Source organism: Alexandromys fortis, unplaced genomic scaffold, assembly GCF_014885135.2.
Source record: "Alexandromys fortis isolate MF-2015 unplaced genomic scaffold, M_Fortis_MF-2015_v1.1 scaffold_10, whole genome shotgun sequence".
NCBI lineage: Eukaryota > Metazoa > Chordata > Mammalia > Rodentia > Cricetidae > Alexandromys > Alexandromys fortis.
The window spans coordinates 17,822,577-17,843,447 of record NW_026067895.1 but is presented as its reverse complement, the minus strand read 5'-3'; the positions used below and the strand labels follow the sequence as shown (position 1 = coordinate 17,843,447).

The window sequence follows — 20,871 nt, the reverse complement described above, 5'->3', positions numbered from 1 at the left end:
GCCTGGCCGGCCTTGAACTCACAGAGATCTGCCTGCCTCTCTGGATATTATGGGCCTGAAGGCAGAGTGTATCTCGGACTCAGCCCTGGGGCCCGAGTCATAAACTAAGAAAATGACACCCGGGAGCGTGCTGTGTTAGCTAGCAGGCTACGCGCTTGAGTCGGGGGCAAAATAGCCCGACGTTGGACGCCAGTCCCCCTGGATAAAGTCCGCCTTTGTCCGGTGAATAAGCCTGTTTCCCAAAGAGTGTCATAAAACTTAAATGTCTGCTGGAGCCCATAAAATAATGGCGACTGTCAAGGGGCGAATAAATGTTATCATCTTAAGATTTATTTTTTACATAAAAGTTAACAAATTGTTAAAACTTATGAATCCTAAAAGCACTTCCCATAACCAGGCTCATTCACAGAGTGAGTAAATGTGTTTTCAAAGCTAATTTTTCAAGAATTCTTGATTAAACTAAACAGCAACAGGATTTATTCTAAGGTTGGAAACATATGGAGCCCTGCTGCTGTCTATTGAAACAATTCTTGAAATTGAGAATTTTGTAAAAGTTAGTCAATAAAATGCCTTTTATCACTCCTTAACCTTAATTTGCTATCAAAATGTTCCTTTATAATTTTGAAGCTTATCAAAGTCATTTAAATAAGTTTATACTTCTGAATTCTTGTTTAAAGAAGAGATGGTGGTCTATGATTTTATTTAAACTTTTAGTTGTTGGGGTAAGGATCAAATTTACCAAAGGAAGCTAAGGTATTTATTTCTTTCAGGAAACAGAGACAATTCATTTAAATTAATTATCAGAGCACAATACTATCAAATAAGGCAACCTAAGCAAAATCACACACTCTAGTTATGGTTACTTTCACAGGGCAGAGAAACTACACTGAGATCTAGTTATAGTGGTAGTTCTCATGAAACAGACAGTTAGAAAGTGTGTGCATGTGCATGTTTGTGTATGTGTGCATTGAGTGTGCCTGTGTGTATGAGTGTGTGCATATGTGTGCATGTTTCTGTCTGTGCATGTAAGTGTGTGTATGTAAGAGGCTGTGTTTAAGTAATTTTAACATCAAAATTTAAAATGCAGAAATAGACCAAGGAAAACACAGTGGCTTGTTTTTGCATCATGCAGCCTCTAAATTGCCAAAGTCCATAACATAAAGATAACTCCTAACTCATTGTGACGATATTCTTTAGGGTGACTTAATGCCATATCTAGCAGCCATTTTAGAACTAGATATTCTTTGAGAAATACTTTATCATAATTGCTTTAAATTATTACTTAATTCAAAAAAATCTCATTGTACCAACTCCTAATGACATCGCTTTACCCCTAGGTAGTACCTCTCTCAACCCTCATCAGAGAGGATTCTTTCTGTAATAAATGACCATTAACACAGAGATCCAAAGCCAGCCACCTATGAAAACCCAGGAATTGTTTTGAAGAGAGGCAGAAAGATTGTAAGAGCCAGAGGTAGGGGGATGACCGTGATGAAATGGTCCTTTCCAGACACAATGGGGCAGTGGCGCGCATGACCTCAGAGCAGCTGTGACAGCATGCCTGAGGTGGTGCAAGGGCAAGCCGGGCAACACGTGAGCATGGAGCAGGGAGTGGGCGTGAAGTACTACCGCTAGCCGAGGAAACTAGGTAACTGGTACCTGCTGGGAGAGCAAGGGTCAGTTGTTAGAAGGGGGTGGCCCCTGGTAGGCCAATCACACTTCAGTGGATAGGCTCATAGCCGCACGTATGCAGGCAGCATAAATTTGACTCAATGTTCATCTTTTCTCTATTTGATTTTTTTTAAAGGATATTAAGTTGGGGGAATAATTGTGGGGGTAGAGTTGGATCTTGGAGGAGGTGGGGGGGGACATATGGGGTGAAGAAGATTGAAACAGAGTGTATGCATTTTCTAAGTAATTGATAAAATGTTTTAAAATGTACTAGTAGTTGGTATCACAAGTTTAGTGATAAAAATGTTAGCATGTTTGCTACTGACCAGCATGCTTCCTCATCGAGGTGACTAAGGTGATTAACCTCAGCAGGATATTTAGTACAGAGCTCTAACAGGCCAGCCCCTTCTCTCCTCTGACGACCCTTCTCACCCTTCCGTTTCCAGCATTTTCTCTATATTTCACCCAGATCTCTTGCTTTCTATGGAAAAGGAAGCTATGTGGACATTTTCTCTACCTGTCCTCCAGACCTCCATCTGCTTTCCCTCCTAAGGTGAATAACCAGGCCTCTATGCAAAGCTGAGCCCCCCGCTTGTCTTCTGGATCCCGTACCCTCCTCTCCCACCGCAGGATGAAGCTCCTGCAATTCTGTCCTCTTTCCTAGGCACGCTTCATTTCTGGCCCTTTTCATACCATTCTAAAATGCTTTCCAAAATATTTAATTTTTCAAACATTTTCTGCATCGGGGGGGAGCACATGCATTGGTGAGGCTAGAGGGCTAGAGCGGCCCGAGGACAACTTGTAGGAACTAGCTTTCTCCTTCCACCTGTGTGTGGATGCTGGGAATGGAGCCTGGGCCATCAGAATTGTTGGCAGTCACCTTTATCGCTGAGCCATATTGCCTGATCCAACATGTTTTAATAGCTCTCATCCTCATGTTCCTCTCACCGATTGCCTCCACATTCGGCCTCAGTTCTCCCATTTCCTTCATTAGCAGCTAAATTCTTTGAATGTACCACCTACACCTACATGTAGACTTGACTTTTAAAGCCTGTTTGATAAGGAGGGATAAGTAGAGGGCTTAGTGCTATGGAACAGTCTTTGTACACTGTAAATTTATAGTGTTCTCATTGGTCGATAAAGAGCTGACTGACCTATAGCTGGGCAGGAAGAGACTGGGCAGGAGGGCCAGACTAGGAGAATAATGGAAAGGAGGCTTGGAAGTCACCAGTCAGACACAGAGGAAACAGGATGTGTACAAAATGAGGTAATGAGCCATGAGCCGTGTGGCAGAACTTAGATAAGAAATATATATTAATTCAAGTAGAAAGAGCTATAATTCGTATTGAGTCTTCATGCCTATTATCTGAAAACTGGTGGACTGGAAAGGAAAGTTTGCCTGCAGTGTAGATTCTTGCCTGCAGTGTAGATTCTTTTTTTTTTTTTTTTTTTTTTTTTTTTTTTTTTTTTTTTTTTTTTNTTTTTTTCTGAGACAGGGTTTCTCTATGGTTTTGGAGCCTGTCCTGGGACTAGCTCTTGTAGACCAGGCTGGTCTCGAACTCACAGAGATCCACCTGCCTCTGCCTCCCGAGTGCTGGGATTAAAGGCGTGTGCCACCACCGCCTGGCTACAGTGTAGATTCTTAAGAGGACTGGATACAGATGCCAAAGGATGAACATAATCCATGAAGAGGGAATAAGCAACCACTTCAGTACCTAGGGTGACAGAGGAGCCTGAGGGATGAAAGCTGAATGTGTCCATGTATGTGAACACATTTTGGCTAATGAAGGATGAGGAGAAAGAAAGATTACTTTTGCGTCACACATATGGCTGCGTAGTTTACTGTAAATGTCAGCTGTGCAGCTGAAATGTATTCTTGGCACTGCTGAGCACATATTTTTAGGGTGGATTCACTGATTTTCTCTTTGCTAGAATGAAAAAACTTGAAAAGCACCAACATAAGGATCCAAGTATGTCTACATGCAGTGGTTGGATCGGGGCAATCAGACTAGTCATCCCTGCAAACATTTCCCATGTCCCACACATTGTCGTCAGACACTGAAATTGCTGTAGCCTTACACACCTCAGCTCCTTCTCCTTCTCCTGCTCTGAGGAGGACAGACATGTCATTGTCAGCTTGATCTTTGCTACACATGGCTGGGGACAAGTCAGGCATTCTCTACAGCTCCCTGAGGACTTTCTCAAGCAGCCTTTCTGACCTCAGGAGATTAGGACAGCGATCACTAGAACAGGAAGAGGAGGACAACCTCTTATGGGAACCATTAAGTGAAGGAAGATAAGGCAGTCAAGAACCATGTGGTCCTGGGTCGATGGGAAGTTGGTATTGGATCAAAATTGAGAGATTAAGAAAGCAGAAGACAGGAAAGCAATGAATTGGGAAAGATGATAGGGTCCCGGGAAAAGAGAAATGGGAACATGACAGAGTAGAAGAGGGGGATTTTGCTCATGCATATAAACTGTGTGTTCTTGCCTATATTCCAGCAGACTCCCATATGTCTTGGAATACTTCAAATCAGGTCAGTTAATTGCTCTTCAGTTAATCCAGAAACTCCCTCACAGATGTACCCAGAGGTCTTTTTTATGGTGAGATTAAATCTAACCAAGTTAACAAACAAGATTAACCCCTGATGAGTGGTGTGTTTGAAATGCAGTCGTTATTATATAACCATATGAGAACCACAAAGAAGAAGCAGATGTGCCTGAGCGTCCTCTGGAATTTCTTTGTATGCTGGGAAAACTAGCAGTTTTATAGAAGCTGATGAACATCAGATGGAGCTCTTCAAAACACTATAAAAGTACCTTTCCTCCTCCTCCTTCTCCTCCTTCTTTCTTTTTTTTTTTTTCTTTTGAGACAAAGTTTCTCTGTAGCTTTGGGGCCTGTCTTGAAATTTGCTCTGTAGACCAGGCTGGCCTCGAACTCACAGTGATCTGCCCGTCTCTGCCCCCCGAATGCTGGGCTTAAAGGCGTGAGCCACCACCACCCAGCAGCCTTCTTGTTTTAGCAGTGACACATTCACAAGAAGGATACTATAGAAGCAACAGGCTCGATAATGATCTACGTGATTTAAATCCATCTACGGTTACCCTAGTTATTCTAGAAATAGACTACATTCTAGAATCTAAAAGATAACATATTTTTTCAAGCTTTTCTTTTCCTGCTGCTCATAAAACATTTTATTTTATAATTTGTTGTTGTGATGAATCTGACCATGTTGTTTTTGGGGAAGACTGTGGGACCCTTTGGAACTTTGGGCTACATAAGCCTGCTGAATGCAAAGTGCTTTGTGGATTAGTGTGGGAGTTTAGCAGAGAGAAGCTGAAAGAAAAGCAGAAAATGGGGGCCTGATTCAGAGGGAAGCAAAGATTCTCTTGAGTGTTTTGTGTAATATTTTGGATTAAGAATTGGTGGTGGTTTCTGGTCAACAGGGGCTGAAGAATCACCTGTGATTAACAAGAGACCAGCAGCACGTATGTAAAGTTTTTACACTTTACTGAAACAGTGGAGTTTTTGTATCTTGAGCTGAATCAGCTATGATCTTTTTTTTTTTTAATTAACATGATTGGGGTGAAATAAATTAACTGCTTCATTTGGGACAATCATTTCACAACAGAGACTGTGGCCCAAGGCAGGCAATGCTGATCTGGAACAAGCAGTCAAATTTGGCAGTGTACAAGTGTCTTCCACAGGACACCAGTTATGAAAGACTGAGTGAGTCATGGAGAATATCTGAAGGCTCCCACTATATGGCAGGATTGGGTTCCCTGAAACAAGGCCAAGAGGGGACATTGAGGAATGTGCCACCTCAGTCTTGGTGAAGACCCCAGTAGACAGAGATGCCAGAACCATGGGATGTCTGCCGAGGACAGCAACTGTTGTGGTGTGGAGCCCACCTAAGCCTATGATGCAAGTCTTACATGCTGGGATCAGTAGAGACAGAAAAGCTTTTTGGAATCCAGAAGATCACGAGTGAGTTCTATATGCCAGACAATGTGCTAGATGAAATGGATTCATACTTCTGGACTGTGGTTTTGCTGTAATCTGATTTTTTCTATACCCTAATTCTTCCCTTTTGGAATATGAAAGTGTGGAATTTGTTTCTGATTTTACAGGATCCCACAGTTAAGGAACTCTAGATTTTTTAAGTGATCTAGGACTTTGGGGACTGTAGGACTTTTAAAGCTATGCTGTATTTTATACTATGACATTAAAGTGAGAGAGATCTTGAGGAGAAACAAGGAAAGATCATAGTCGAACAATGATGTAATTACATGTCAAGCTGACAAAAGGTGAATTGTATTCATTATATTCATTATCAAGCTAAAACAACCTAGAGTTAGTTGGCAAAAGAAAACTTAAATTGAAGTATTGTTTCAATTATATACTGGTTTGTGAACATGCCCGTGGGACATTGTTTTGATTGTTAATTGATGTAGGAGGGTTTATTCCACTATTGCAGAGATCATCCTTCCTAGTAGTACTTTTTCATCAGTACTGCCAGCCCTTAAATTAACCCAGAGACTTATTATTAATTATGACAGCTCAGTCTTAGCTTAGGCTGTTCTTTACTAGTTCTTCAGGAACCATAGAAAAAGATGTTCAACACCAATAATCATCAGTAAAATGACAATCAAAACTGAGGAGAAGAAGTAGAGAGATGGTACCATGGTTAAGACCAGTGGCTGCTTTTCCAGAGGACCCAGTTTAGATTTCCAGCACTCACAGGGTCTTATATATTGGTGAAAGGCTGTTAGTTTATTCCCGGCTGCTCAGCCCTGAAATAATCACACAGGAACTATACTATTTGCAATACTGTTTGGCCAATAGCTCAAGTATATTGCAGCTAGCTCTTATATCCTAAACTAGCCCATCTCTATTAGTCTGTGCATCACCATGAGGTCGTGGCCTACTGGCAAAATTATGGTTCCGCTCCAGTGGAGGCATCTGTCCCCAGTGACCACATGGATTCTCCCTGACTCCACCTTATTTCTCCGAGCATTCAGTTGAGTTCCCTCTCCCCTCTCCGCCTAGATCTATCTGCTCTATCACAGGTCAAAGCAGTTTTTTTTAAATTTAATAACCAATAAAAGCAACACATATACAGAAGGACTTCCCATACCACATATACTTATCTATAGCCCTATTTTAAGGTCTGACACTCTCTTTTGGCTTTCAAGAGCACTACACAATATGGCATGCAGAAGTACACATAGGCAAAGCACTTGAACACATAAAATAAAAATAAACAATCTTTAAAAAAAACTAAGGAAAACTGCTTCTAACCATTTTAATGACAAATATTAAAACCCATAAAATATTCATGGGAAGGGTTGGAGAGGATGTTAAGTAAAAGATACCTTTGGATGCTGTTGGTGGGACTATAAAATACAGAGTCTACAGAAAACAGAATGGAACTCCCTCAAAAAAATCAAACAATCAAATAACCTCGGAACCCTAATTCAGTATATAGATCTAAAAGATTTGAAACAGGATTTTTTGTTTTGTTTTTCAAATTATGGTTTCTCTTTATAGCCTTGGTAGACTGGCATTGAGCTCAGAGATCTGCCTGCCTCTGCCTCCCAAAAGGCTGGGACTAAAGGTGTGTGCCACCACCACCCAGCTTTGAAGCAGGTTCTTAAGGAGATGGTTATGTGCTCGTTTTCACTGGGGCATTCTTTACAACAGTGAGGATGCAGATACATCCCTGAAAATCTGTGGTTAAAGAACCCACCCCCATAATGGAACTTGAGCCCCTCATGCTAAGGGTAATTAAAGTGTAGCTCACCAACCACAAGAAGATAAATACCATTCCGTTCTATGTACACAAAGCAGCTAAAGGAAGCAAACTCATAGAAGCAGAAGAAAATGGTGGTTGCCACTGACTGTAGGAGAACATGGGAAATGAGGGAGTGTCTATTCAATGGGCATAGGTTGAAACGTTCTAGCTGGCTGTTGTACAAGAGTGGCTATGTGCTGTACACTTAGAAGCATAAAAGAAGTATATGTTAAGTGTTTCGAACAGAACTGGCATTAAGCCTTTTAATCTGTCTCCAGTAGGTTTTTTTTTTTTTATATTGGATAAAATGAGATTCAAGGAGTAGAGTGAAGGTACAAGCTACAGATGAAACTGGGAGACTCTGAGTTGGCACACTTGGCCTGGTGCCTTCTGGTATAAGACCAGGCCTGAGTTAAATCAGGAGGTGCCAGAGGGTAAGGGGTCTGAGTCATGTGGGAAGCATCTTACCTAGCCTTTTCTTTGCCTTTGGCTTGGCAGATCAACATCATCCAGCCAATGCATTGCAATATTTCAGAATCACACATCACCAGCCTACAGTTTTTTCTATTTTGGACTTTCTGGGATGCACAGCTGTGTTTGTTCAGCAAAGTACTATCGATTGTCTGACTGGCTTGATCTCCCAATGGGAGTTTCAGACCGCATATTTACAAAGCCAGCTTGAAAGGCTCATCTGTGTAGACATGTTTGAGTGGCAGCACTTACCTTTATGCCTGGCTACTTTTCTCTCGCAAATATTGCATGTAACATCATTTTAAGTAAGGTGGGGAAGGGGGCTAACGGAATGCATGGGAATCAAAGCAGTAGTGGGAACTATCTAGAGAAAACAGCCAGAGGGAAAGAAAGGGCAGTGTGGGAGGGACCAGTCTAATGACATACTGTGAAAACACCACAATGAAACACATTATTTGTATGCTAACATAAAAATCAAATTATAATGAATATCTAAGCACTTGCTTGTAATTAAATATATAAATGTTTATATAGTATTTTAAAAATATTTTATGGTCAATCATATACAGATTAAAAGACTTGAAGTTGGAGGGAAAAACAGGCTAGGGATAGGGTTATTGGTATAGCATAGTCAACTAACCCCATGGTCTAAGGATTGGTAATGGACAGTCTTCTTGCATATGGTTTCCTTATGATATAAGACCTAGCATTAATATTAGACATATCTTTATTTGTCTCCTATCCACACTGCTTATTGCTTTTGTGCCTTTGGGTGGGTTATTTGGCATTATTATTGGTTATTTTCCATTTTCCTCTTTTGGAAACCAAAATTACACCTGCTGGTGGGACTGTTGGGTGAGTTAACAGTGTTCACATAGATATGTAGGGTCCTAAAATCAAAGTAGCCATTATTGACCCCGCTACAAGAACTTTCACCTGGAACCAGGATGTCATCCAGGCCCAAGATGCTGCCAAGAGCCATATCTGGGTGCATTGTCCAGCTGTAGTTGGCATCTGTGTTGACATCTGTGGCCTGTGTCACCTCAATGACCTTAGGAACCATGTGTGATGAAATCAGAGGGTCATGCTGAGCCACCCAAGCATCCTATGGCCCCGAGAAAGCTGGCCCTGTCTCTCTCTGGCCAAGAGAGAGCTGGTCTTTGCCCTCTTGAGAGATGACCCCATCTCAAACCACAGGCGTGAGAGGGAAAACTGACCCTGATGGCATAGTTTTAGGGGAGCTGGCTCTGTCCCCTTGTCTGAGGAGGCTGGTCCCAGGCCCAAACAGGGCTTTGGTTTGGCCTGCCCTAAAATCTATCCCATCTAAGACCTGCTGGGGCTGGTGAAGAGACTGGTCCTCAGGAAAGATACCCACAGGATCTCCAAGGCTCAGGCGGCCCAGGGATATCCCAGAGGAGTTTTGGTAAGGATCCAGGGATGATGGTGTATCAGAAGTCAGAGGCCTTGAACCTGATTGGTGACTCATTGCAAGGAACATTTGCTAGTAAAGCTGATTGGACTATGTGACCTACTACTGCCAATGCCAGAAGAATGAATGAAGTGGTATTGGAGGGGCAGGAAAGATGGAGAAGCCAAGAGGGTTTTTTGTTTTGTTTTGTTCATATTTTTGTTTGTATGTTTGTTTTGTACTGTCTTGATTTAAAAAAAAATTGGGTGGCTCTGCAGGGGTGAGGGGAGGATATGGGGGGACTGGAAGATGAGCAGAATTAGGGTGAATGATGTGAATTTCCCAACAAATCAATAAAGAAATTATGTTAAAAAAAGAAGTCCTTTCAGCAATGATCATCCCCTTATACCACACAGAGAAACAGAATCCCAGCTGTCAAATTCTATTTTACTTTTAAAAATTAATCTTATTAAGTCTCAGAGAATGTTATACAAAGTATCTCGATCATGTTCATCCCAATGTCTTCCCCAAACTCTCCCCAGATCCAGATCCACACCCCTCCTTCCCCACCCCTTTGGTTTCCTCTCTGGTTTTCCATTTTGGAAAAGACTGTCTCACTGGCAGTGGCTGTTTTTGGCATTTTGGCTTTTGCAATTTGTTCACTACTATTCTTCGGTGAAATTCTGTGCTTCTTAAATCATCCATACATTCTAAACTTTTCTGTCATTAAAGCTAGCATTTCTTACTGTTCTTAACAGTGGACTCCTCTGAATTTATCGACCTTCAAATAGAACTTAATTATTCAGAATACATCACATCAGAGACATGGCTATGGCTCTGACCAGGCTAACTGAACAAGTACAGTTGCTCTGATTTGCCGAGTATAAAGCAATGTGAGGAAACATCAAATCTGTGACTAGCTCAGACTTTTACTGAAGGTTGATATGCATTTTACTGGTGAACAAAATCCCGAGCAAAGATCTGTACCTATAAAATATTTATTTAAAGGGAATAAAGGGCATGCACAGGGCTTGGCATGGAGCCCATCTGAGGAAACAGTGGAAATGAACGTGACTTGAAGCATCCTGGGTCCTCTGGAATCTGCTGGGAAACAGGCAAGAGGACGCAGCTTTTACCCAGTGACTTTCTGCTTCTCTCATCCTTTGCTCTCACCAGTTCTCTCAATCCACTGCTTTCCTGTCTTCTCCTTTCTTAATCTTTCAATTTTGACTTAATACCAACTTCTCCTAGAACCAGGACCACATGGTTCTTTACTGCCTTGATCTTCCTTCATTTAATATTTTCCCTAAGAGGTTGCTCTCCTCTTCCTGTTCTAGTGATCGCTGTCCTAATCCCCTGAGGTCAGAAAGGTTTCTCTAGAAAGTCCTCAGGTTGCTGTAGAGAATGCCTGACTTGTCCCCAGCCATGTGAAGCAGAGAGCAAGCTGACACTGACATGTCTGTGCTTCTCAGAGCAGGAGAAGGAGCTGAGGTGTGTAAGGCTACAGTGATTTCAGTGTCTGACGACAATGTGTGGGAAACGGGAAATGTTTGAGGGGATGAACAGTCTAATTGCCCCCGATTTAAACATTTTATTTATAGATATTGTTCTACAAAAATATAAAGTCGTTATGGGCCACTTAAAACTTTCCAGTTGTGAGGACTGAGATGTCTCAGTTGGTATGGTACTTGCTACACATGCAAGAAAGCTTGAATTTGAATTCCAAGATCCAAAACCAGGAGTGGCAGCACATGTCTGTAATACAGTTGTGGAGGCAGGCCCAGGCAAAGTCAGGTACATCCCTGTAACTCACTAGCCAATCCGTCTAGCTGAATCTGTGGGTTGGACAAAAACCTCTGACTCAGATGGGGAAAGAGTGATTGAGAAAAATAACAATGTCAACTTCTGGCCTCCATACACATATGTACTTGCATCCACATGTACACATACATATACTGCAACTCACACAGACAGACACACACACACACACACACTAAGTAAAAACAAATTTCAAAAATCTTTAATGTGCTTTTTAACCTGTATCTACCTACTTTGAAGACATGAACACCAGTATGTAGTCTTGGATAGGTGCGGTTTTTCTACCTACTGACTTCCCAAGGAAGAAACATGGTATTTCTAAGAGTATGGGACCCACTGTTCTGCAAAGAACTTCATGTTCCTAATTAGGGGCCAGGGAGAGGTGAGAGGATGGGAGGCTATGGAACCTTCAGCTTTTAGCAGTTTATGAGATGAAGAATGGAGGTTTGAGATCACTTCTGGTATTTCCCTTGGCTCTGCCTCTGCTTCCTCTAAAGTCCTTTCCCTATGACTGACATTATTTCTTATGCAATTTGAGAGGACAACATCAGACACCTTATTTTTGCTTCCATGTAATCTCATGTTTCCCCTTTCTATTTTGGTGCATGCCTTCTAGTATGGATCATATTGATAACGTGGTGTACCCATGTAGAAACTAAGGGTCCTGACTGTGTTCATATACTCAGGGTGTTGGCTCACATTTGTTTTTCAACTACATGCACACGTGTTGAAATACACATTTGTCCATTCATGGATTTACTCCTTGATTTCTTGTGGAATTCCTGCTGTGTGTCATTGGTCATGAGAATAAGCTACAGGACTAGTTTGGGACTGTTGCTCTACAGTAGTGGTTAATCCACGAACCAGATATATTAATGACTCCTACTCATATTCTTTAGATAACTGTTCTGGAAACAGAATCTACCATGAATTTCAGAAAAAAAGCACTAAAAATATAAGTAAATTCTCCACAAAACAAATGCCTACATCTAGGCATCTGGAATTAGAATAAACATCAGATCATTCTCCTTCAGTGAAATAGGAAGAGTAATTAGGAAGAACTAGTGGTAATGTGTAAAGAAGTCATGGATCTTGATGTCTATCTGGAAGACATGACCAAGGGGACAGTCCTTTGAGGGGCCTGGTTTAGCACTGCTTTTGGTCTTGCTTTCTGCTTCCCAACACACTAAGATGTAATAAGCAACTGTCTTATGTTCCTTCTACCATCCCTTCCATGCCATGATGGACTAAAATTCTATGAAACATGAGCTAAAATAAGCATGCTCTTGTTTAAGTTTCTTTAAAGTGTTTGATTACAATAATGAAAAAAAGTAACGTGTGTAGACAGACACTGCACTTTTGTTTCCTGGCTACCCAGACAGGAATAATCATACAAAAACCATATTAATTACAATACTGTTTGGTCAGTGGCTCAGGCATATTTCTAGCTAGCTCTTACAACTTAAATTAACCCAAAATTCTTATCTATGTTTAGCCATGTGGCTTGGTACCTTACTCAGTGAGGCATTGTCATCTTGTTTCCTCTCCTTCTGGCTGGTGACTGCAGACTGAGCCTTTCCTCTTCCCAGAATTCTCCTACTCTGGTCTCCCTGCTATACTTCCTGCCTGGCTACTGGTCAATCAGCATTATATTAAACCAATACAAGTGACTAATCTTTACATGGTACAAGAGCATTATCCCATAGCACTTCCCCCTTTTTTCTTTTCAAAACAAGAACTCTGAATCTAATCTCCTTTTTTCAGCTTTTTTTCCTGAACATTATCCATAACAACTTGTAATCAACACTCTAAATAAAGACAAACATCCAGAATCCATTTTTTGGGGGGGAAATGTGAGTATAGTTTTCTAGGCTACTTCCTGATGATTGTGGGCATTCATGATCTTATGGGGACCCAAAGAAAATTTAGGATTATGGTCAAGTCCTGACTAGAATATTCTGTGATTCTGGATCATCTCAGTCAGCAGTCTTGAGGCTATTCTGAATGTAAAACTCAGAGGAAATTGCAAAGAAGGTCCTCTTAAATGTTGAATCATCTGGACCATCTCTTCCCACAGGCCGTTTTCAAGGGGTCTTCCTTGACTAAACCTTATTTTTCTTAACCCAGAATGATTCCACAGCCTTCCATTCCTTTGAAAACAAAAGCAAAACCTCTTCTCCAAAGTAGTATACCTTTTGACCTAAATTTTAAAGTCAAAGCATTTTTGAAATAGATTTGATTAATCAGCAGTATTTATAATCAAATGTCTTTTAGTAGCTGTTGCTCTTTCCTCAGCCATCAAACAATTCAAAGACAGCACAACAACATACAGTATCCAGATTCTCTGTGTATTTTCCATTTTTACATGGAAGCTATGCAGGGGTAGATGGGAGCAAGGAACTCTAATTTTTCTCCTGAACCCTGGTGGTTAGGTTTGGGTTTGGGTCTGGCCTGTGCTAGTGGCTAAAAAGCCTCAGGTAAACAGGATTTTTCATAAATTCTTACCCCAAAAGTTGGGTGCCAATTGAAGCATGATTATTAAAACTCAGAGAGAAAATTCAGATCACCCGAAGATCTGAAAAGCAAAGCAGCCATAGGCTCTTATCTTGACCTCAGTTGAAAAATGATGATCCTGCCTCCAGGAAACCTCAGAATGAGACTGTCTGAGAACTGTCTCCTCCCATCTTATATTCTTTTCTAGGGCTGGGATCAAAGGCATGTAGCACTACCGCCTGGTTTCTGTGGCAAATTAGTGTGGCTACTGGGATTAAAGGTGTGTGTCACCACTGCCTGATCTGAAAGGCTGACCCTGGGGCTGTTTTACTCTCTGATCTTCAGGAAAACTATATTTATTAAAATACAAGTGAAATGCACTACAGACATTCTAAACCTTATATTCACATCTTTGTTCCCATCCTCTAGAGTGGTGGTTCTCAACCTTTCTAATTCTGTAACCCTTTAATACAATTCCCCATGTTGTGGTGACCTCCAACCATAAAATTATTTTCATTGTTACTTTATAGCTGTATTTTTACTGATGTTATAAATTGCAATATAAATATCTGATATACAGGATAACTGATATGTAAAGGGGGCAGAGACCCACAGGTTGAGAACTGCTGTCCTAGAGCACAGTGATTCAGGTAAAGAATTTTCCCAAGAGTCTATTTAGATGTTTGCATTTTCACCAACATTGATTGAAATGTGGATTTAGAAGAAAATCAAGAAATATGATTGCAAATATCATCCTTTCCTAAATTCTCATTTTGGGTTTATGATCCTTGAGGTAAACATAAGAACAGAACGGACCAACCATCAAGGAGTACAGTTAAATTCATAGCACTCGGAAAGCAGAGGCAGGTGGATCTCTGTGAGTTCAAGGCCTGCCTGGTCTTCAAGAGCTAGCTAGTACAGGCCCCAAAGCTACAGAGAAAACCTGTCTCAAAAAAACAAATCAAATCAAATCAAAACAAAACACTCTGCCTTCCTTCTCCCAGCATTCAGTTTAGTTTTCCCCGCCTACCTAAGTTCTGTCCTATCAACAGGCCAAGGCAGTTTCTTTATTCACTAACGGTATTCATAGCATAGAGGGGAATCCCACATCAGCTTGGCATCTGGAAAACCATGGAGGAGAGCATCACACAGTGAGAGAAGAAATATGTTTGCTTTGACTGCTCTTCCTTTCCCCACCAAGTCACTTAACAGGCTAATCTCATGACATCATCTAAAGCCAATTAGCTTCCAAAGGCCTCACTTTTATATATCACTAATACTTAAATTTGCAGATTATATCTCCAACACTAGGACTTTTAGGGACTATACCAAAATCATAGTAAAGGCTTGCTATATATTTTTAAGGTATAAAAAAAATTAAGCAAGCTTACACGTTCCACACTAAAAGACAATCAATATTTAGATTTATGTTTGTTTTCAGAAACTTAAATGAACATATGCGTTTATGTACAACTTTTACATGATTAAAATTAAAATATCTACACATATTTTTAACCTACCATTGTTTCCACTTTTTCTATTGTGAGAATATTTAAATTTTTTCCTTACTCTTGAAATTTTATACATGTATACAGTGAAATATCATCACTTTTACCTCCATCTTCCTCCTACAGATCCCATTATATTCTCTTCAACACATCTTCCTCCCAACTTTGTGCTTTCTCCTTTTTCTTCACAACCCATTCAGTTCAGCTAGGGCTGCCAATGTGAGCATAGGCATGGAGTCAATCCTTGGAGCATGGGGAACATACTAGTGGTCATACTTGGGAAAAGAGTGATCTGCGAGAACATTTCTATGGTGTTAAATATTTTTTAAAAAATCACGTGACTTGTGACCGTCATTCTGTTATTCTTGTTTTTATGAATTTGTCTACTCGAGGACCTTCATGGAGTATTTGAATTTGTGACTTGCTGATTTCACTTAGTCTGAACTGTTGAAATATACTATAGTATCTGTCAGAATTTTTCTTTCTTTTTCAAGTCTGAATAATATTCTACTGAATATGTATGCTGTATTTGTCTGTTCATCCGTCAATGGACAGTTGAGTTGCTTGTATTTTTTGAGCCTTGTGAATAAATGCTGCTACAAACAAAAAAAAATCATGTGACTTTGAAAACAAGTCATTCACTTATGTATATGAGAGATATAATCACAATCCTAAATGCTTTTCATAATTTTCAAAATATGTTCATGTTAATGACTGTGGAAAATTGTACACAGCTATGTTATTTGTACTGTGTTCATCCCTACAATGATCTTTATCAGACATTCTTAGAAGTAGAACATCAAGAGAAAGATGCAAATATCCGTATACTTGTACATATTTTGGTATCCTTTGTTAAGATTTTTTTCTTTAAAAATTGTCTCAGTTATCCTCCCATATACAGAGTGGGGGAGACCATGAGCTGCTCATCTGCGCAGTACTTCAGCTCACGGGGAGAGACTGCTAAGTCTGGCCGAGGCTGACATCCGTGAGGGAGAATGAGAAACCCACTTAGACAAAAGCAAAGAGGACACGGAAGGGGAGGAATGTAAAGAATGTGGGAAACCAGCAGAACGTGGTGGTGGAAAGTTAGATGTGCCCTCTACAGCGAGAGGCTTCAGGAAGAGAAAGTTCACTCGTGTTATTTGAGCCGTAGTTGGAAGTCAGTGGGGGTAAGCTCTATAGCTGGGAAGCTGGGGGCACAGAGGCCAGTGAGGAAGACATGATGGTTCAGGGAGGTGTTGGCTATGGGGAAGGGCAGTGGCATCGTGAATAAAGTGAACAGAATAGATATGGAAAGCCTTAGCAGACGAAACTGACCGGAATGGGCATTTCCTGTCTGGAAGCTGGCTGGGCCTTTTTGCTTGATGACACATTTCCCAGACTGGATGATTTGATTAGAGGCAAATTGTGGGGGTAGGAGGAGGGCGAGGTAGAGAAGTGAGGGCTGTTATTTGTGACAGCAGAATGTTAGAAGGGAAAGAGTGTAAGCCGTGGGTTCTTTGGAAATAGACTAGAAACTATAGAGTGTCCCCTACTAAACTAAACAGTAGAGCGTCACTTACTGAACGACCAGTTGTTTGACCATCTCAGAGCCCGAGTTTTCTCATCTCTGAGATGGAATCAGTCTCACTCGGTTTATAGAGTCATAGTAAAGACTGTGTGCTAAGTGCTGCTACAGCCCCGTGGCACTAAGAGTCTGTGGAGTCCCTTCCTTGGTTTCCTCCCCAGAGAGCCGACCCTTTACTTTCCTGCCGAGAGCAAAGAGCAGCAAACTTGTCTATAAATTCTGGTTTGATTAAAGTTCCATGTTAAGATATAAACCTTGCTGGAAGCTCTTTGTAGGTCTTATTTTCAAAGTCTGCAGCAACCCCCAAACTAATGCTCTTTGTGCCTATTTTTGAGAGAATGAAAATGAAACTCAAAGGAGTTAGACAGCATTGCTACAAAATGTCAAGAGCCACGAATAAGGCTTTTTTGCAGAAGTTACAGTGACATTCCAGTAAGTCTCTTGGTTGAGGCTGCAAAGGCATTCTCTTAAAGTCATAGAAAAAAGCAAATGCATTTTCCAATGAGGTATTTCAGACCTTATTTTTAGAGGGATCATGTCATATAACAAACTTCTGTTTCCTATGTTCTTTCTGTGGAAAGAATCTTTCTGAACTATTTGTAAGGTCAGAAGGAAGAGAGGGTGACAGGAAGGGACAAAGTGGAAGCATTACACATTTCCCTTTTTCTCTGACTCAGATTCTCTGAAATGTTATCTGGAAACACAATGCCAGGAGCAAGATCTCATCCAGACACTTCCTCATCTTTTTGACTGTGTTTTAACGTGCAGTGGAAGAGAATGATGCCTATCTCAAGAGGATAGCATTGACTTCCTCAAAACGTCAGTTGTAATGTTAAAGCTTTGGGGTGAAAGTGACCGTGACAAAACCCTTCAAAGAGAGGCAGGATATGACACTCAGTGTGACTAAGAGATTAGGTGTCACCCAGCCAACATAAAATAGATGCACAAACAAGTAAATTAATCTGTAAACGAATTAAATACTCTGGTTATTACTCCCATCTTACAAGCTTGGAGTGCTGCTGTCTTGCTGGGTTCATTTGCCTTATGAGGTTCCCAGGGAGTCATTCTTTGTGGACAAAGTTTACACCCAAATACTGCACCCTGCAGCACATTGAGATTAATAAATATGAGAGAGAAAAGGTACTAGCAGAAGAAAGCAAGAAGGGATAGAAAGACACCCAAGAGGAGATTCGTGTGGATATGGTATCCTGGAATCAAATGGAAAGTACATTTCAAACAGAAGAATGCTGAAGATGCATTAACTAAGAAGGGAAGTGGTCACCAGGGTTTAGCAACATCTCGGTCTGTGTCCTTGAGGTGGATTGCTGAGGACAGGGCTCTACTGGGTGCTGGAGCGGGGATGAGGCTAGAGAGAAGCTAGGAACTAGAAGGAAGGAAGCCGAGTCCAGGTGACTCTTGCAAGATGCTCTACTGTGGTGAAGAAGAGTGACTACCGTGGAGACAAAGTAGATGCAGGGGAGGTTTCTTTTAGTGTGCAAATGGGAAAAATCATAGTAAGTATCTGTAGGAAAGAAAAAGAAAAATTGAGTGGAGGAGGAAAAAGAACTGAGTTTTCTAAATAATAATACTTACAGAGAACTGAAATAATAATATAATTGTATTTGATTATATCAATAGAATAGCTACCAGGATTTTTGCATTTTGTACCCTCTAAAATTACCAGCTCCCTGAGTGTGGTGGTACAAATCTATAGTCTGAGAGTTTTGTTGGCTGAGACAGGAAAATTGCTACAAGTTCAAGACTAGCCTGGGCAACAGAGTGAGATCCTGTCTTAGAAAGCCCAAGTAAAATCAAATAAAAGCATAAGTGAATAAATATGTAGGTAAATCATGCACCGGGATTTTTCTTCTCATTTTGCAAATGAGGAGCCTGGGGTTTCAAGTGTTGCTGCAACAAACAGGTGTGTCCAATCTGTGTCCTGCGAGCGATACACAGCAGATAACACCAACGCATGCAGTTCAACACAATTCACTTTAAAAATTATGAGAGGTTTTTGAGAGATTTCCAGAACTGGACTATGTGGTTCTCAGCTATGAACACTGAAGACTATAACGGTATTTCTCAATGTCAAAGCTTAGATTCTTAACCTTCAGCACATATAAGGTTCACTGAAGGCACCTATTAAGCTACAGAATTTGATTCTCTAATTCGGACACAGGACTTCAGCATCTGCCTTTCAAATGTGCCTTCAGGTGATTCTGGAACCACACAGGAAATGTCAGAGTCTAAAGAAAACCTCATGGACGCTGCTGGCCTCTTTGATGAAAAACTCCACGTCTTTCTACCACGCATGTGTCCTCCCATGCTTTCAGATGGGCCACAGACTAAACAAATATGAAGGGAAATTGGAAAGAACAACAGAGGAAGCAGAACAACCGTAGATGCAAGAAGAATCTAGAAGGCAGGGCTGGAAAAATGACTCAGCAGCTGAGAGTCTTTGTTGCTCTGGTACTCAGATTCAGTTCCCAGCCCTTATCCATGGCAGCTCATACCATCGGCACTTCCAGTTCCGAGGAATCTGATGCCCTCCTCCTTCCGCTATGAGCCTCAGAGATGCATGAAATGGGGGGGCACATCCTCACACATGAGGCAGAATGTTAATGCACATAAAAGTAAGTAAGTATTTTTAAAAAGAATCCAGAAGAAAGTGGACAAAGACAAATTTGGAGCACAAACCCTATGCCTATCATCTGTCCAGCTGAACCTTCAGGACTCCTCCACTGATCACTAACCGGTCCTCAAGATGTCTCTATCAGACAGCCTTTGCTATTGTGATGCAGGGTTTCACCCAAACCATTCCTGTTCAGCCTCTCCATGGCCTCTGCCTCTCTAGTACAGCATTTCACTTAGGCCCACATCTAAAACCTGAGAAGGAAGAGACTGTTGACATTATTGTATTCCAACCTGAGAACTTGCTCGTTGCACAATCCTAGCATAGTTTACTCAAGCAAGGCAGAACATGCCAATTTGAGAATGGGACAGTTGAGTTTAAACCCTGGCTCTCCTATGGAACATTCTGAATCTATACCTTTACCAGAGTTAGGGTTTCTAGCGCCGTGATAAAACATTATGACCAAAGGTGACTTGAGAAGAAAGGGTTCATTTCTCCCTACAAATGCTCAGTTCCTACTTCATTACCCAAGGAAGTCATGCCAGTAACTCAAGTCAGAAACTGAAGCAGAGGCCCTGGGGAATAAGGCTTGCTGGCACAATGACATAAGGCACTTAGGACTTACACAGCCTGCTTTCAAACACAGCTCAGTCTCATTTGCCCAGGAATGACACTCCTGATCCCATGTATGGTCCAGGCTTTCCCACATCAATTATTAATTAAGAAAATGCCCCCACAGACTTGCCCATAGGCAATGTGGATGGAGGCGTTTTTCTCAGTTGAGGTTTCTCTTCCCGAATAACTCTGAGTTGTGTTATGTTGACAATCAAATATAATAATAACAACCAGAACTGCATTGTGGTCAAACAATAACTTGGCAATTGAGAAGATTAAAAGCAGCAGTGTTCTTCGTTTCTCGGGGTTTTACTTGTAAAGAGGAAAGAATAATAACGTGGAAGTCAAGGGAAGTGCTCCCTTGAGGTGGTGACAAGTGCGTGTCTCATTGCTAACACTGACGCTCTTCACTGCAGACGTTGTTGCAATTTGTGGAGATGTACATGTGAAAGCATGGAGCAGGCATCCTTGCTTTCTTCCCTGGGAGTCAACTCTGAGGTTACTGAGCAATAGTTTTCAATGGAAAATCAAGGGAAGGCAGGGAGAGAAGGAAGGAGAACAGGAAGATGAGGAGGAGAGGCGGCAGACAGAGCACTGACGTGAAGAGGAAGAGAAAAAGAAGAGGAAGCATTGGAGGATCTAGAATTGAGCCAAAAACATGAACCCAGCCTAAGGCATAATTGAGGAATAAAAGGAATTAGAAAGTCACAGAGGAATTTTTTTTTTTTTAAACTTGGGCAGCAGGAAATACCAGAAAGGCTAGAAGAATGTTCTCTTAGAAGTTTGGGGCATTTACAGAAAGTCCTCTGTTTCCTGGCCAGCATCACACCTACGCTGAAGGCACTTACACAAAAGCAGGCAGATTTGAGATCCACATCCTCATCTTTGCAGAA

General features: G+C 41.2%; 1 long non-coding RNA gene across 5 annotated transcripts in view; it reads left to right on the top strand.

The window, feature by feature from the left end:
* LOC126511251 (uncharacterized) overlaps window positions 1-20,871 on the top strand; it is a 126,164-nt gene that overhangs the window by 14,641 nt on the left and 90,652 nt on the right. For 3 of the 5 annotated variants that reach the window (XR_007594629.1, XR_007594627.1, XR_007594625.1), the window contains exon 1: window positions 4,945-5,659. The exons of the other annotated variants lie outside the window; for them this stretch is intronic. This is a non-coding gene — a long non-coding RNA (uncharacterized lncRNA). Of the gene's footprint in view, window positions 1-4,944; window positions 5,660-20,871 lie in introns of those variants that run through there. 5 annotated transcript variants of the gene reach the window in all.